Here is a 12,500-nt window from a genome sequence, read left to right on the forward strand (position 1 = left end):
CATTGCCCATCCATACAAATTATTAGCATCAAAATACATCAAATAATTACTATCTTTTTCACTATCATAATTTGGGAGATATTTATTATTTGCTTTAGCATATCTTTTGAACATACTTGTGATATTCCACCTCTCTTGGACTTCTCAATCATCAAAAGCATATCCACATCACTGATTAAATCTATATCTTGTTTTGTCATTTTCAACATTGCACTCCAAGCTAAACCAGGAGCTGTGAAATAGTGGGCAGGATCTAATCCATAACAATTTTTATTATGACAGAGTGATCTAAAAGCTTCAAACACATCAGCTAACAATAAAACATCTGTTTTTAGATATAAATCGTGATATTCTCCAAGGTTCTTTATCTTAAATATTTTCCATATTTCTTGTGCGTGTTTATATTCCTTATCACTTATCTCTTCTTCATAAAGGTTATTATAGAAACTTTCTTTTGAAGGAAGTTGTGTTTCTTTAAATCTCATAAATGAATCCATATAATCATAAGGATAAATTCCCTTACTTGTAAGAATTTTCTCTTTACTTTGAATTTCATTCCTTGTTTGAATTTCCTCTCTCGTAAGAATTCCTTCTTTAATCAGAATTTCATCTTTAATCTGAATTTCCTCTTTAGTTCGAATTTTCTTTATAATTAGAATTTCATCTTCAGTTAGAATTTCCTCTTTACTTTGAATTCTCTCTTTAATCTGAATTTCCTCTTGAGTGAGAATTTCCTCTTTTGGAAAGAATGAATTAAGATTTGGAAAAGAGTCCGTGGAGCTTAGATTTGATGCGAGGTAGGCTAGTGGTGTTCCCATAAACTTGTAAGAATCTAAAAACCTAATACGAGTTATAGGTTTTGTGAATATCATTTTTGAAAATGAAATATACTTTTGACTTGTGTTTGTTATGGCAGAAATATTCCCTGGTGTTTTTGAAAGTTCATTTATAAATAGATGTGTATCATAGTTGGCGCTGTTGTGAAGAAAGACTGGAATAAAAGAAGGTAATTTATAATTAAGATTACAACAGGAATGAGCGGGACCTCTATATTTACCAGTAAGATGACAATGGTCTCTAACTTTAGACTCCTTAATTTCCCCCTCACAAATATGACAGATATTGTTCATTCTAAATTCTAATTTTTCTTCTTTGGTTAATTTCATCGGTTCATTTGTTTCTTTCATTAATTTAGTGAGTCTTATACAATCCTTTTCTAATCGTTTTACAAACTCTTGTGAAGCATTTTTTCCACGATAATGTTCAAGTTTGTTATACTTTTCTCCAACAGATGATTTGATATAATAACAGAAACCACAAGGAATATGTTTTTGATATTTATTTGTATATGGTTCTTTTGGATTAGGAGAAGCAGTATTTATCTTTTTAAGGATACATTCAAAATCAGCGTATATCACAAATGGGTGCATGATAGATTTATTATAATCTTCAAAATAAATCTTTTCACCAGGTTTAGGCATTGTAATTACAGCTGATTTATGATTACTACAATATTTTGAATGTTGTTCTAATCGTTCTTTTGTATGAAATGAATTAAGACATCGCTTACAAGGATATATTTTGTTTGCTGTTCTGAATACCTGAGAAGAGATTAATCTTGATAAATTATTGATGTATGTGTAATGTGAATTCTTTCCAACACTAAAATATAAAAGGTCAATGTGTGTTTCTTCATTTTTATAGTTGTTTGAAATTTTTAATATTTGAACTTTGTTTGTATCCGTTAATCCATATACATTAATAGAAAGATTATTCTTTTTCTCAAATTTAGGAATATCTGTTAATGGCATTGGGAATTTAAAATCTTTAATGTCCAAGGTATTCTCATATTTCATATATTGTTTTACTCTTTCTGAATTACATTTTGGTGGATGTAAGTGAGCAAGAACAGACCAGAGAAAACATTTATTATCATTGTTCTTAATATTAACAACTGCCTTCTTTAGTTTTATTTCTTTTGGTAATTCAATATAAGAAGAAGCTTTAAGAGGGTTTGATTTTAGAATGTGTATATCTAAAAAGATGATTTTTTTAATATTGAATCCACTTCCTACCACTGTATTATCAACATCCTCCTCTTGTCTTGATAGTTCTTCATAAACCCCACTATTCAAAAAATCTTGAAATGATGTTATAAAATGAAGATCTGTTCTCATATAAGGAGTTTGTTCTTCATCTTGTCTTTTCATATTCATTTTCACTCCCATATAAAACTTTAAAGTTTTTATTTCTTTTAATGTCTTTTTAATAAATTTTTCAACATCGGGTTTCACTATTTCAATTGATTCAGCTATTGATGATGGACCGGGTTCTCCAAATTGAAAAATCCTTATTTTTATATGCCCTTTAAATGCCTCATCAGTGTTTTTAATATAATAGTCTCCCTTTACTTTAAACTCATTTTTCTTGTGTTTTTGTTATTGAAGATGTTGATTATAACTACTCTTCAAAACATCCTTTGAACAGATATCACAATGTTTTCTTTCCAACTCAAGAGGAGATATTTGATGAAATAGATTAAATGTGTGTTTGTTGGTTCGGAGGTGTTTTCTATAATGTTTATATTCGTGATTACAAACATCGCAGTACGTTGTATTCACCATATTTATAGAATAAAACTTTGCTTAAACTAAAATTTTCTTGATGAAAATTTCGTTTAATTTATAGGTGAATCTGTGCTTAAAAACATTTTATCCTCCAACTTTTTCACTTAATAAATACAATGTTTCAAGACACAAAAGACAAGTTTCAATCAATCTCTTCATCTGTTAAAGATACTGAGAAATATGTCAAGGATGTAAAATTGAACAAAGATAAATATAACAACTATTGGATAAAAACTATTATGGTAAATAATATGAGTTCTTCAATTTCCTTCAGTGGAAGGGCTTTTAGTATACCTGGTAGAACATCAATTAAAGTATCTCTAACAAAAGTTTCTCCTCTCCTTCTAGTAATATATTCAAAACTAGAAAAACGAATGAAACAAGAAAAAGTATCAAAGAACAAAAACCTTATGGATGAAGCTTTAGAAAGAAAAGATAAGACCATCTGTAATATGCAAGGAGAAATTTGTATTTTTTTCAACAACCCTAAAGATGTAAATCTTGATGAAATAAAGGATGTTAATATATCAGGTGAAATGACATTTCGTTCAATAGTAGTTAACGATAATTTTAAAATTACCTTTAATGTAAAAAATGTTGTCGTTGAATCTGATAATGAAAAAAAGTATATCGATATCGATGGTAATATACAACTGAAAGTATAGATGAATTTCAGTTTAAGTAAAGTTTTACTTTATAAATATGCAAGACTTTCCTGATTCTCCATATGACAAATTTGAGAATTGTCCTGCGTGTGAAAGACAGGGATTAAACACAGAGTCAAAAGCCTATAAACAATGTATATTCTGTGATTATCTTCTAATTAATGATAATAAAAAATATAAAAAGGAAAATAATTCTTTTAGATTTACACCAAAAATGAATTACTTTACAAGATTGATTAGAGAAATGAATGTAAAGTATGAGGATGATAACACACCTTTCCTTACAAGGGAAGAAACTGAACGTATAAGAGAAATGTTCAAAGGATTGTTGTTGTATATTATTCATGGATGTAATTTTCAGGGAAATATCAACACAAGATATTGTATAAATAAAATAATGGATTATCTTGAAATTAAACCTGAACTTAGGATAAAATATAGAGTTTCTAAAAAGCCAATAATAAATTAAATAACCTGTTTTTCAAATATATAAATGAATGATTTTTTACCTATTTGGGAAAATAAGATAAAATTTAACAACCATAAAAATCTCCCAAATTCATTAAGATGTCTCATAGTTGGTTCAAGTGGATGTGGAAAAACCTGCTTACTTTTAAAAATGCTCCTCACTCCCAACTTTTTAGATTATGATAATTTAATAATTTTCACAAAGTCGAGTTTTCAACCAGAGTATCAACTACTCTCACAAGGTTTTAATGCTGGTCTTCAAAAGAAGATATAATAGGTTTATTTAAACGTCAAAAAAACCTAAATGATTATAACATTGAAGATATAATTCAACTATTTTGTGATACACAGAGATGTAAAAAGAAATCAAATCTTATAACTTGTATTCTTAGTGATAATACGGATGATATACCGTCTCCCCAAGATTTGGATAAATCAAAAAAGAACCTCGTTATCTTTGATGATTGTGTTAATGAGAGAAACCAAACGGTAATGGACAGCTACTACACAAGAGGGAGACATTCTTCTTGTAATTGTATTTATCTTAGTCAATCGTACTTTCAACTTCCTCGTCGTTCCATCAGAAACAATGCTAATACTTTTATTTTATTCAAGTTAAATTCAATAGATATCAATAATTTTTGGAGAGATAATTGTTCTACATTATGTAGTAAAAAGAAATTTGAGGATTATATGAAGCACACGACTGAAAAATATAAATATATTGTTGTGAAACAAGATGAGATATTAAGGGATATATTTTTTGTTTTATAAACAATTACATATATAAATGACAACTATTATTATAAATCTTGTGGGTAAATCTGCTTCTGGAAAAAACTTTCATAAATCAAGGTTCTTGTGTAGTACAAATGAGAATATTGTAAATTTACTTAAAAACACCCCGTGATACGCATTGTATCAACAACAACTAGAGCAATAAGACCTGGAGAAGTAAAAGGTGAAGATTATCACTATATTTCAGTGGAGGAACATATGCGATTGAGGAATGAAGGACAAATATTTGAGGAGGTTTCTCTTGGTACAACAAAATATTCACATTGTAAGAGTGAGTTAAAGAAACTAAAATCTGGTGGTGTTGGGATATTAGAAACTAATCCAGAAGGAACGAGACAAATTATTAAATATCTGAGCGGAGTGAAGATTTTATCATTCGGTTTTGATGTTGATGAAGAAACTCAACACAAACGTATGAAAAGCAGAGATGCAAGGATTAGTGAAGAAGAAATTACAACTCGCATTAATGTTAATAAAGAATTTGATGAAATATTTAAAGAAAAGGATTTATTTGAACACATCTACTTGAATGATGAAGAAAAGGAAAATTTCCCTGTTGATCTTTACAATTCATTAAATGATATTTTACAATAAATAAATGGATACAAAAGAAAGAGCAAGAAGATTTAAGGAACATCAAGAGTTGGTTTCAAAAGTTGTAAAACAACAGGAAGACATAAAGAAGAAACACAGACAGAAACTAACGGGCGAAGAAGCATTTGAAAAAAAACAAGAGAAATTTTTTAAACCACTTTTAAAAACTTCCCAAGAAAAAATGAAAGATGTTTCCACAGTTCCCACAGTAGAATATACTCCTAGAAAGCTTCAAATGTTAAAAGATTTCAGTCAAATGACGGAGGAAGAATTAGAGCATTTAGGAGAATTAGAATATGATGATGAAGGTTTATTTCAACAACTGGAAGAGATTAATCAACCCCTGATTATATTGTGAATGCTGTTCAAAACAATGAATATTCAGCGGATTCAAAAACCAAAGCAGGACTCATTCCAACAGAACAACCAGCAATATTTCATCTTGTTCAAGAAAAGGTATTGATATTTAATGATGAATTAAGGTTCTTAAGTTCTGCTCAACCCCTGTTAAACTAACTCCGAGATTAATGTTTCTTCTCACAAAAGATGGAAGACAAGGTTCAACTGTGAGGGATGAATCAAAGTATATTGATAAACCATTGGATATGGAAAATAATGATGATAGAGTATATATTGATTTGCTGAACACTCTAAATTATAAGGTTATTCTTTCTGGTAAAAGTAGGAAGAATGAGAAGGAGAAACACATTATTCAGGCTTTAAGTATCCTTGGTTCAGGTATTAGTTTTCTTCCAAATGACCCATCGCAATTAGTTAATAGACTGTTATTGTTGTTCGGCAGTAAGAAGGCTGGAAATAACAATTGTTTTAATGAAGCATCAGCCATTTTAGACCAGTTGATGAACATGAAAATAATTAATAAATCTCAATATAAAGACATTTTAACTCATATTAAATAAGATGAGAAGCACAATCCTGAGTTTTAATTTCACAACAAGCGACCACACATCTTCATTCCCATACCCACTACAACTTGACACAACAAAAGAATATGAGGCATCTTTATTGTCCATGGAGACTTATAATACCTTATTTAATATAACCGAGAAAAATGACAAGTTTAGTTATAATCCGGGAAGTGGATACAAAACGATAACAGTCTCACCCGGAGCATACGAGATTTCTCAAATATCTTCCGAAATTGCTCGTCTTATGAAAGAACAGGGTGATGAACCAAAAAATATTGTTATAAACATTCAAAAACATACTTCAAAATCAACGATTAAAGTTAAAAATAACTACAAGGTTGATTTCACAATTGATAATTCATTTAGAGAGTTATTAGGTTTCTCCTCAAAAAAGATTGAAACTAATGGGACGTTTTACAGTGATAATGTCATTCAAATATCCTCAGGAATAAATTCGGTGTTAATTCACTGTGATTTGATTGATGGTGCTTATAATGATGGATTAAAAACAAATACAATATTTTCATTCAGCGCATACTCAACCCCAATTGGTTATAAATTCAATATGGAGCCTAAAAATTTGGTTTATCTACCTGTGTCAGGAAAAACCATACACAGAGTAAATTTTAGGATAACCGACCAAGATAATCGTGTGATTTCTTTTAATGGAGAAGTTATATCCATCAGAATTCACCTACGTGAAGTTTTTCAATAAATAAATACGATGGTTATTGTGAGGAAGCACGAGTTGGGAAAATATAAAATAATTACAGGGGATGGGATGTTCCTTTCCCGTACTACAAGGGTGAAGGTATGTATCTTGGTAGAGGATACTATAAACCTAAGAGACAAAGGGGTGTTGGACATCAATTTAGAGGAGATGGGATAATTGATACTCTCATGGGTATTGGTTCAACTATTCTTAAACATAAAGACCTAATTGGTTCAACTGCTTCTGCTGTGGGAAATGTAGCAGGTGCTGTAAAGAGTATAAAAGATGCTCAGAAAGAATCTCATAAATTACAAGCAATAAAAGAAATTAAGAAAGGTAAAACTCAGTTGTCCCCCAAGAACGACAGAAAATAATTCAAATACTTGGATCAGGGTTTCAAAAGTTTTAACATCTTTTTTCCTAAATAAATACAAGTATGGAAGCAATTGATAGTATCTATGATTTGGATGATACTATTATTATCTCAAACTCCACTAAAAAAGAAGATTACTTCAAGGTAAATGCAATAACTGGAACAGACTGGAATACAAATGGTACAAAAAGTTTTGAAATAAATAATCAACAAACCTATTTGAATCTCTCCGAAAGTTTCTTGTTGTGTAAATTTAAATTCACTAAGGCTGGGAATAACACAAACGCTACACTTGTAAATGATTTCTTCTGGAAAATGTTTGATAGTGTGCGATTGTATATTGGAACACAAGAAGTTGAAGCGGTTGATTATGTCTCTGCTGTATCTGAAATGATGAAATTTACACTCTATACATTCAGTGATAGAATGGGAAAGGGGTCTGTCGAAGGTTTTATTCCTGATATGTCAACGGGAACAAACACAGACCCTGGATATATTCAAAGGAAAGGAATGTATAATGATGATACAAAAGCAGAAAATAGTTTTACTGTGGCAGTTCCTCTTAAAGGTATATTTGGATTTTGTGATTATGATAAAGTTCTGTATGGTCTTAAAATTAGATTTCAACTACAAAGGAATGATAATGAAAATAGATTGCTTTTTGGTGTTGGTAATGCTTTTGGTGATCAGAATAAATTTGTAATTGAGGAGATGAGTTGGTATATCAGTGAATATACTCCTAATCTTAAAACAGAAGAGATGTTGAATCGAAGACTTAACTCAAAACCACTCAGTGTATCATACCTCAAAAGAAGATGTCAACACGTTAAACTCAATCAAACTACTTACACGTGGAATTTGGGTGTTCTGGAAGGAAAGCCACGATATCTGTGGATGATTTTTAAAAAGCCAGATGGTGATACTGCGACTGATAAGAATAATGCATTGAGTGATAATGCTAAGGTGAAACAACTTCGCGTTTCTCTAGATGGAACATTTTATCCACGAGATAGATTGGAAATTAATTGGGAAAAAAATGATTTTGCTGAAGCATACAAGTCTTACCAAAAGGTGTGTGAAAGTAATGGAAATAAAGAACCTATTTTGGATATGACAGCATTTAAAAGTTTGTATACAATCTATACGTTTGACCTGAGCGCTCAAAAAGAAACTATAAAGTCTAATCGAGTGGATACTTCCCTATACATTGAAAGAGGAGAGAGTGAAGAAGTTGATACATATTGTTTGCTTTTGGAAGAAACAGAATTGCAGATTAATACAGATAATGGTGTGATGATTAGTCTCACATAATTTTTTGTTAAATAAATGAGTGGCAAAGTACCAACTGGGGTATATGTTAATCAAATCAATCTTCATAAACTATCATCTTGTGTTCAAAATCAAAAGCCTTGTACGATTAACGTTAATACAATTCAGAGAAAAGGAGCAGTAAGAATTGATGTTTTGCTCACAAGAGAACAGGTTAAAATCTTGAATGACACTGGCTCACTTAAAATTAAAATGACAAAACCAATGTTGAAAAAATATTCAATAAGAGAGACGAGTGGAGGATTTCTCCCATTTCTAATTCCTTTATTTGCTGGTTTAAGTGCGGTTGGAGCATTGACGGGTGGTATTTCAACAGCGGTCAAAACTGCCAACGAAAGGAAGGCTCAACTCCAGGCTCAAAAAGAATTGGAAAGACATAACAAAGAGTTGGAGAAACAAATTAGTGGAAGTGGTGTAATTGTAGATTTTGCTGAAAAACTTGAAGGTCTGCCTGATAAAGCGAGATTGTTAGTTGGAGATATGCTTTCTTCTATAGCACAAGCAGGTGTAAAATTAACGAAAAGAGGTAATGGATTATATCTTTCTAATAAATAAATGAGCATTGATGAGTGGTTGAAAGAATTTGGAAAGAATACAACATCAAATTTACAACTTGCCAAATATTGTAAGAAATTAAAAATTCATAATGTGGTTATTTGTATGAGAGATGAATTAACAAATGTGTCGAAACATACAAAGAATATTATTATGAACTTAGAAGATAATGATGGGAACGGTTCTCATTGGGTTTGTATTTTTAATAGTCAAGACAAATATTATTTTGATAGTTTTGGTCTTCCACCACCTGTTGAAGTCATAAAATTCTTACAGAATGGTGTTTATCAAACATTTCAAGTCCAAGAATTAAATTCCAAGTGTTGTGGTCAATTATGTCTATATGTGTTATTTCAACTCAACAAAAATAAAAAATTTTATGATATTATTTTTAATCTAATATAAATGACTTATGTTGGTAAAGATGGTTCTATCTTTGGTGTATCTCAAGAACTGGATATTGATTTATCAAATTATTACACAAAGGCACAGGCTGAACGACATAAATATAATATAAACAAAAATATTAACATGAAAAATGCTTATAAATTAAAAAATTATCCAAGCCCGACTGACGCGAATGACTTGGTGAGATTAAGCGATTTATCACAATATATATACTTAAATAAAACGGCTGTGTATTCTAAAGATACAGAAGTGTTGATATTATCTCCAGGTCATACAGAATTCACAGTTCGAATTAAAATAAATTTTTATAAAGAAGGGCGTATCGTTTGTATGAGAATAGAACAATGGGGGTATGATATGAATGATTTAGGGTATAATTGGTCATTTAAAATTAACCTCGAAGACCTGGAACAATTAAATCAGTCTCGTAAGGAAGAATATTATCCACTTGGTATCGAGAATGAGTTTTGTGGAGCCACGATTAGTAAACAACAAATAAAAGAATTTAATAAGGGTAAATATAATAATGGTTTTGCCCTTGTTTATCTCATGAAAACAGAAAAAACAGGATTATATATAATAAGTAAGGAAATACAAAATGATTTAACTATAGGAAGATGGGGAGGTGTTTCGTGCCATAATATTATTCTAACATATATTTCTAATACATAAATGACAGCAAGAAGGCTTCAAGAAAATTATCATTTCTGTGTTCAAGCATACCTTCAAGAAAAGGGTATTCGGTATTTTAATAAATATGTTCTACAACATAAGAATGAGGTATTTTCAATAAAAGATTGGCATTATGCTGATGTTGATAAACCAACAACTTTAGATTTAATTAGAATGTTAAATAATGAAAAAATTATAAGGTTAAGAAAAGGTAAGGCTCTTTTAGAAATTCAAAAGAAATTTTATTGGTATCCTGTTGTAAAAAAAATTATTTTGGATACAGGAATAACAAGAAATCCTGATGAATATATGTATAATATTCTATGGGGTGTAAACGATTCAAGTATAGTAAGGGATGAGGAAGGAGTTGAAGAAGAGAGGGAAGAGGAGGAAAAGGAGGAGGAGGAGAGAGAGAAGGAGGAAAGAGAGAAGAGAGAGAGGGAGGAAAGAGAGAGAATGAATAAATATCAAAATATGGAAACCAGTGAGATTCAAAAAAGAATAGAGGTATTAAAGAAATTAACTTATCTCACCAGGGAGGAATACAAAGAATTAAAAAGTCTATTTACAATACTTTCGACAAGACTATCGACATCGAGAAGACATGTATTTTAATTCAAGTTTTTTCTTAAATAAATGGAGGAGAGAGTGAAGGCATTTCTAAGGATTCTTTATGTTTTAAAAATTAAGATTCAAATGTGCATGTTGAAAACTAAAAAGGTTTTTGCACTCTGCAGAAATTTTTCTCATAAATAAATGAGTTATTGTCTCAAATGTAAAAAGAAAACTAATACTAAAAATATTTCATATATTAAAAGTAAAAATAACAGGGTTATACAAAAAGGTATATGTTCGGTGTGTGGTTCAAAAAAAATCAATTTATCTCCAAACACAAACTCGGAGGAGATATACAAAAGTTTTTATCAGGAAGTAAATTTACAACTACTGGAATACCAGGGGAATTACATCTTCCAGGGTATTCTTTCTGTGGTCCAGGCACAAACTTGGATAAAAGATTAGATGAGGCAGACAATCCTAAATCCTGGAGTAAACCAATCAATAGAGTTGATGAAGTGTGCATGAGACACGATATTGATTATGGGAATACCACAACGTTGGAAGAAAAGCATGAAGCCGATAGAGAAATGTTATATAATTTGTCTCTGATACAAAATCCAACCTTGAGAGAAAAAGTTGATAGGTTCATCGTGAAGAAGATGATTAGTGCTAAATTGAAACTTGGACTTGGAAATTCAAAAAACTTATAGGCTCTAATGATGCCATTAAGACTGAAGAGCAATTAGCTGATGAATTACATAAACCAATATTCACAAAGTTTCAGAGAAGGAAAGTTTATTCCAAGGAAGTTGATTATATCTGGTCTGCTGATTTGATTGAACTCAATAATGATAAGGGGTACAAGTATGCTTTAACCGTTATTGATTTGAGGAGTAGATATGCGTGGGTTGTCCCTTTAAAAAACAAAACAGGTAATACTCTTGTGTTAGCTTTTCAACAGATATTTAATAAAAGTAAGAGAAAACCTAAGAAATTGTGGACTGATGAGGGTAGAGAGTTTTATAACAAGACATTTATGAATTTTTTAAAAAATAACAGTATTACATTATACAGTACCTTTAATGAAGGGAAGGCAGTTGTTGTTGAACGTTTTAATCGTACCTTAAAAGAGAGACTATATAAAAAATTCACACAACTCGGTTCACAACAATGGTTATCTTTTATTCAGGATATTGTGGATAAGTATAATGACACGATTCACACGTCAACGAATATGAAGCCATCAGAAACATTTACAAAATTAAAATATGAAAAAGAGATTAATGTCAGAAAACCTAAGTTCAAAGTTGGTGATATCGTAAGAATATATAGGTGGAAATCTCATTTTGAAAAGGGTTTTACTGAACGATGGACGAAAGAACTTTTTAAAATTGTTGATGTAATAGATACAGTTCCTTGGACTTATAAAATATATGATTTGGAAGGGGAAGAGATTTTAGGTTCATTTTATTCACAGGAATTACAAAAGACAAAACTAAGCATATAATACACCTTTGTGGACACTAGAGGGACAAGTCTGAGGTGTATTACAGTATATAATGTGTGTCAAGGGGGACGTTCTTAGATCTGTGAACCCCAAACACAGAATCCTCAACTGAATAGTCAAGGCTTAACTTTTGTTTGTGTGTGTGTGTGCAATGGGAGCAATAGGTTGGCGCTTCACTCCCTCCTACTATACACCGTTGTGGACACTCGAGGGCCAAGTCCGAGGTGTATAACAGTATATAATGTGTGTCAAGGGGGACGTTCTTAGATCTGTGAACCCCAAACACAGAATCCTCAACTGAATAG

The 12,500-nt window shown here is 30.8% G+C and overlaps 1 protein-coding gene across 7 annotated transcripts in view; it reads right to left on the reverse strand.

Moving 5' to 3' along the window:
- Positions 1–12,500, reverse strand: part of LOC147020172 (phosphofurin acidic cluster sorting protein 2-like) — a 339,240-nt gene that overhangs the window by 82,706 nt on the left and 244,034 nt on the right. The window lies entirely within an intron of this gene.

This window comes from Eptatretus burgeri, chromosome 9 (assembly GCF_056783735.1).
Source record: "Eptatretus burgeri isolate ZD-2024b chromosome 9, Ebu_testis_v1, whole genome shotgun sequence".
NCBI classification, from domain to species: domain Eukaryota; kingdom Metazoa; phylum Chordata; class Myxini; order Myxiniformes; family Myxinidae; genus Eptatretus; species Eptatretus burgeri.